We start from the raw sequence: 6,847 nt of genomic DNA on the forward strand, positions 1-6,847 counted from the left end.
TTTCAGCAGTACTAGCCAGCTGTTTGTTTTTTGGGGCGGGGTTTGGCTTGCATATTTGATTTTTCCTTCTTAAATGTAGTACTTTGCACTTGTCATTGAATTTCATCTTGATTTCAGACCAATTCTCTAATTTATCAAAGATCATTTTGACTTCTAAGCCTGTTCTCCAAAGTGCTTGCAACCCCTTTCAACATGGTGTCATTTTATAAACAAATTCCACTCTATTATCCTAGTCATTAATGAAAATGTAGTACCAGACCCAGGATTGACTCCACAAGATTCATCTTCCCAGTCTGGACAGCGAACCACTGATAACTGCTCTTTCAGTGTGGTCTTTCAATAAGTTGTGCACCCACCTTATAGTAATTTCATCTAAACCCTTTTTTCCTAGTTTGCTTATGCAAATATCATGTGGGATAGTGTCAAAAGCCTTCCTAAAAATCAAGCTATATCATTTCTACTGGTTCCCCCCATCCATTAAGCCAGTAACCCTGTCAAAAGAAGGAAATTAGGTGGGTTTGGCATGATCTGTTACTGACAAATCCATGCTGGCTATTTCTTATCACCCTGTTAATTTGTAAGCACACACAGATAATTGTTTAGTTAACTGCGAGAGAAAGGAACCCTCTAAGAGTCCCCTTATTAGTGTTGGTAGTTCATCGCTGACAAAGATGACGATATTGTTACAATTCTCATTTATGGCTACACATATCACTACAAAGTCCGAACCCTGATGCACAGTCGGCCACACCAAGGGCATGGGAAGTCCATATCTATGATTTTTGCTATGATACAGCTCTGTGGCGCCTTTCACTTGCAGCCTCGAGATTTCATCTATCCCACTCAAACCTGTTAAATGCAGATCTTGCCAGAGAATGCCAGTGAATCCTGTTCTAAGGCATTTGCTTGAGTTGAGACTGATGCCAGATAGCTGGAGACTGCTCTTCAGGTTATCTTTGAAGCGCTTATACGGAGGACCCTTCTTTCTTTTGCCCTGACTCTGCTCCCCATACAAGATCTGTTTTGGGAGACGGTGGTCTTCCATTCTGATGACATGTCCAATCCACCCACACTGTACTCTCAGTAGCATTCCTCAATGCTGGTTGTTTGCGCTCTCTCAAGGACCTTAATACTGGTCACTCTGTCCTGCCAGCGAATGCTCATTATTGAGCGAAGGGAGCACATGTGAAAGCTATGTAATGTGCTGTCTATAGAGTCCAAGTCTCAGATGCATACAGGAGAGATGTTAGAACCACAGCACTGTAAATCTTCGTTCTGGTGGAGACACGAATGTTGTGTTGGTTAAGGACTTTTGTTCAGAATCGGTCAAGGACCTGCCTGGCTTTACTAATTCTGGAGGCAATTTCCTTATCAAGGGAACCGTCACTCAAGATGGTGCTACACAAATACTTGAACTGATCCACATTTTCCAGCTGTGTGCCTTGGATGAAGATGGCTGGTACTGGGGCATTGGAATGAGGTGCTGGTTGGAACAAGATCTCTGTCTTCCCAAGAGCGATGGTGAGGCCAAAGAGCTGGGATGCTTCAGAAAACCTATCAATGATGACCTGAAAGGTCGTCACGTCTATGGGCCATCAATGCGCAGTCATCTGCAAAGAAGTGCCTCGACAAGAAGTCTCTAAAGTGTCTTGGTCTTAGAGCGGGAGCCACTGAGGCAGCAGTAGATGTATATCCCCTGATCCAAGTCCCTAGTGGCATGGCTGAGGACACAGTAAAAACAACATTGGAGTAAGTACACAGTCTTGCTTCACTGGATTTGAGATTTCAAATGCATCAGAAGAATCACTATTGGAGAGCCCTTGCACTGTCATGTGGCCATGGGACAGACAGATGATTTGTATGAACCTTCTTGGGCAACCCAGTTTATGTAGAATAGCCCATATACCCTCTCCATTGACCGTATCAAAAGCTTTGGTTAAGTCAATGAAAACTGCATACAGGTCCATGTTCTGCTCTAAACAAACATTTTTCCTGGACTTGCCTTATGACAAAGATCATGTCTGTAGTACTACAGCCAGGTCTGAAACCACACTGCGCTTCTGGCAGATTCTCCTCAGATACATTCACAATGAGTCTGTTCAGTAGAATGCGAGCTAGTATTTTCCATGTCGTACAGAGAAGAGAAATGCCTCTGTAGTTTCTACAGTCAGCTTTGCTGCCTTTGTTTTTAAACAGTGATACAATAATATCGTTGAAGTCGTGTGGCATTTCTTCTTCCTCTCAAATGCTACTCAAAATGTTGTGAAATACCTCGATACCCTTTGGGCCTGCTACTTTGTACAATTCTGCTGAAATATCATCCTTTCCAGATGCTTTGCCAGGGTTGAATTGTTTGATAGCTTTCATGACTTCTTCAACTGATGGAGGGAGGTCGAGATCCTTTGATGGGTTTCTCGGGTAACTGATCAAGGACACGCCGATCGACTGTGGATAGTTTATTGAGCAGACTATTGAAGTGTTCAGCCCTTAATAGTACCCTTGACATAAAACGCAATAGAATGGGATAATTAGCTAAGTCCCTGCATGTTGAGGTGCTTTCAGGCACAGAGACCTTTTTTTGTTTGAAAGTTCTATGATGCAACCTTATCAAACCACATCCAGGATCCATCTGTCTGATGTGGAGAGAGGCCATTGGCCCTTGAATTTTAATAGTCTCCCCACTAGGTGTTGCTTGTCAGACCTCTCCTGACCATTATCAGGCACTGTTTCTAGTGTTGGAATTTCCATTGCAGGAAGACTAGTCTCTCCTCTTTCCAGGTTTAGACTTGTTCCATTTGCCTTTGTTGCTGTCTCACCTACCATACTTCGGAGTAGCCATGAGAAAAATATTTAGACCTGTAATAAGGTCAACTATCCTTTTTCGCAGCTCTGGAGGTAGGAGGCTTCAGTAAGGTCTTTTTTTATTTATCTGAGGATTCCACCACCTCTTTGTCTAATAGCTCCCCAGTAACTGACCTCTGAATATTTCAAAGCCATTAACATATTTTTGGCATATATATTGCCCTTCCAGGCTCATAACCAGGTGCCGTCTGGTCATCACATTCATGTCTTCTGCACATGCCATGACCTCCAAAGCATCTCTGGTTGCATTGGCTATGAATGCTGAAGCCACTAAGATTTTCTTTAACTCCGAACCTAACTGCATTGATCTATCTTAACCTTTTTGGCAGTCTGGCTACCAAACTCAGTCCAGGCCAGCATGTTGCAATAGCAGAAGACCTCAGAGAGGAACATATGGCACAGTGGTATTTCCATTCTACAGTTGTTGGGTTCTTTTGGGAAAAAGTCCCCTTCCATTTGGATAGCAGTGTCTTTGACTAGTGCTGAAACTGCCCTGTCCACTTTGGGAAGAGACACAAGATCTGCTTGTCTATAGTGCACTTTCTTCAGGCTTCCCAAAAAACTCTACAATCTCAAAGACTTTGACGGTGTTTCCCTTTCAGACTTAATTACTTTTTCCAAAAAGACATGAAGGGGAATGTACGGTTCATATTTCTAAACAGGCTGGGGAATTTTATTTATTTATTTTTTTTGCAATTTCCGTAGCATTCTCCTCTTCTCCCTCCTAAGAATCCTTTCTAATGAGCTCATCTGACAGAATACCCAAGTACAGTATCTAATCACCTTTTGTAACATCTTCTCAAGTGATTAAGCCGGAAAAAGATTCCTCTTGCATCGCTTCATCCTGTGTTTCAGACGCTGAGATTGAGAGTTTCATCTTTCTCTTGTGAAGATCTTGACTTTCCACTTGACTTCTCTCTCTCTTGGACTTAGATTGAACAGATTTCCTAGCCAGCTTTTTCTTTGATGATGCCCATGAAGAGGAGGATGAAAATGAATCAAATGATGAAGAACCACCAGACACAAACAATTATATTCCCTTTAAGCTTTTTCTTTCCAAGTATGAAAATCTTGTGAGCAGATCAGTCAGTGGAACTGCTATCCCCAGAACAGGCCAGTTTTCTCCTAAGGTTCTGAGACAATTTCTTGAACCCTTTTCTCCTTTTTCAAATTTTACTCTTTAGGGAAGATAGGGATTGGAAACCTGAGTCAGATGAGGAGTCCCATGAACCTCTTCTGCTAGCAGGCATCTCTTTATCTTTGCCCATTTGAGAATGCATAGGATGCCTGTAAGGAGACAATGCAGCTACTGCCTGGGGTTCATGAGATGGCAGCCTCTGAGGTAAAAGTGCTAAAAATTGTATTGAGATTATGTTATTAAAAAAAAGTGAACAGTACAGAGTATAAGCATAGAAGTTTCTGGTTTTCAGGGAATAACGTATGGATTATCGAGGGGTGCGAAGTTCGGTCTAAGAACAGGTGGCATACAGAATACATAATCTGCAATATCCCTGATTGGGGGTAAAAGGTTGATGGGTCAAAGTACAGACATTGAGTTATGAGGGTAGGAAGTTCATAGAGTGGTTGTGTTCGGGTATGGAGTATAATGTGTGGATATGATGATGAGGATGGATTGACCTTCATTTGGTGAGATTTAATGTTCAGGGAGTTTATGGTTTCAGTTCATATTCTACACCAAATCCAAGAGCTCCCTAGCCCAAAGAGGAATTTCTTCCCTTCTTCTCACCTCCATGAAGAATTCCTGACTTCCCCTGGGGCTAAACAAAAGAGGTCAAACTGCCCACTGAGGTCTTGCGCCACAGGAGGGCACACACATGTAACAGTCTTACCAGCCTCTCCTTGCTTTGTCTGTGACAGATTCAGCCAGACCTGCTTATGGGTTCCCTGTACATCAAAGGGCAGCACCCTGGGGTAACTGCCTCCAGGAGAAGAGCGCTCTTCATTTTTCCACCGTTCTTCAAGACATTCACAACCTGGCTGTCAGACTCCCCACAGGCGAGGAACCAGCTCCTGGGACAGATTAAGATGGCCAAAGTAAAACCTTTCTGACCTTTCAGATGAGACGGCTGGACTGCACAATGCACACGCCATTCCTTCTCCATCCTCCACCAGGGATACAGAGCAGGAGGAATATAGCTTTGGTCTTCCATTTGGACCTCTCTCTACCATCCTCCTAGTCTGAGCTGCCAGGGGGAAGGGGTTACAGTAATTCCAGGCAGGAGACAAACCGACTCTTCCGGGTGTTTTTTGTTTGTTTTGTTTTTTAATTCTCTGTCTTGCAGTAGATGCTACAGGAGGCAGAACAAAACTAAGGAGTCTCCAGAATGTGGGGACTAGTCCCATATCAGCTGTCCAAGCAGCTCCAATTCTATCCCCTATAGCTACAGACTGATGAGGACCCACACTGAAGACCTGTGGCCACATCCCTGAGAGAGAAGAGGTGACACGGATCAAAAAAAGCAGAAGAGGAGGGGACAGAGCAACTGCCACACCTGGGTAGACCAATGTCCATCTAGCTCCGTTTACGGTCTCTGAAGTATCAAAGCAAAGTGCAAGAAACTCCAAAGTGGACAACTGTATTCCTTGTAGTACAGCAATGCCTAGCGGCCCCAAATCATCAGACCTCACACAAACAGGTAGTGAGAGTCTCAGCCCCAGAGAGATGAGAATCTAAATACCCAAGACAAACAAGGAGGTAAGAAAAAGTTTCTTCCTGACCCTTAGTGGCTGGCTTAGGCCCAACACAAGAGGGTTTATATACCTTGTATTAAAAACAGACATCGTTTACTGCTATTTAACAAAGGAATAAGCTTACTTCTGGCGACAGGGAGTACTGCATCCACAGAGAGCCAGCCAGCCAGCCAGCGGAGTCTGTCTGCTAAAAACCACAGGAGGAGAAGTTACAATAGATTCAAAACTTTCCCCACAGTCACTTTCCAAGCAAGCAAGGGCGGCTGTTGCCCAAGGGACACGATGCAGGGGCCAGAGAAGATCAGGGCTGGAAGAAGGGACCTCGGGAGGGATCTAGTCCCACCCCCTGCTCAAAGCGGGGCCGATCCCCAGACTGATTTTGCCCCAGGTCCCTAAGTGGCCCCCTGAGGGATTGAACTCCCAGCCCTGGGGTGAGCCCGCCAATGCTCAGCCCACTGAGCCCCCCCCCGGGCAGTCCCTGAGGCACTGGCTCTGGTACAGCCCCGCCCCCCAGCAGCGCTGTCCCGCGCCGAGCACCACCCGCTCGGTGCGGCAGCCTCGGGGCCGCCCCTGAAGTCAGTGAGCTGCAGAGCCTGTGGGGCGCGTGCCCCGCCCGCCGGCGCCGGGGGTAACCGGCCCCCGCCGGCGCAGGGCGGTTCTCACCGGATCCAGCTGCGTGGCGCTTTCCCGCGCTCAGGCCCTGCCTCGGCTCGCGCCTCAGCCGCGCAGCTCGTTTCTCCCGCCCCCGCCCAGCTCGCGGCCCGCGTCCCGCGTGACCCGGGCTGGCCAGCCAAAGCCCCGCCCTCCTCTCTCACCGGCGCACGTGGCGCTCGGCGGGCGCTGATTGGCTGCTGGGGGTTTGGGGGCGCGGCCGGCGGCGCGGGAAAGGGGGGAATCGAAACTGAAAGGCGGCAGCGGGCTGCACCGAGACTCTAAGCCACGCCCCCCGTTGGGGGGGGTCCCCGCGCTCAGACCCCGTCAGAGCAGCGTCACTCCTGCCCCAGAGCCCCCTTCTGACCCCCCAGTCAGCCCCCCACATCATCCTCTGACCCCCTCTGACCCCCTCCCCAAATCACCCCTCCCCCACAGCCCCCCTGACCCCCAGCCCCCCACATCATCCCCTGCCCCTGAGCCCCCCTGACCCCCAGCCACCCCCTGCCCCCCACATCACCCCCTGCCCCAGAGCCCCCTTCTGACCCCCCAGTCAGCCCCCCACATCATCCCCTGACCCTGAGCCCCCCTGACCCCCAGCCACCCCACATCATCCCCTGCC

The 6,847-nt window shown here is 47.9% G+C and overlaps 1 protein-coding gene across 1 annotated transcript in view; it reads right to left on the reverse strand.

Moving 5' to 3' along the window:
* LOC115271365 overlaps positions 1-4,769 on the reverse strand; it is a 14,909-nt gene extending 10,140 nt beyond the window's left edge. Inside the window, exon 1 of the mRNA XM_029913420.1 lies at positions 4,713-4,769. The gene's annotated coding sequence lies outside the window, so the exon portion shown is untranslated. The remainder of the gene's footprint in view (positions 1-4,712) is intronic.
* Positions 4,770-6,847: the final 2,078 nt, after the last annotated feature.

The sequence above is a fragment of the Terrapene carolina genome, unplaced genomic scaffold, assembly GCF_002925995.2.
Source record: "Terrapene carolina triunguis isolate 2854851 unplaced genomic scaffold, T_m_triunguis-2.0 Scaffold58, whole genome shotgun sequence".
Classification (NCBI taxonomy): domain Eukaryota; kingdom Metazoa; phylum Chordata; order Testudines; family Emydidae; genus Terrapene; species Terrapene triunguis.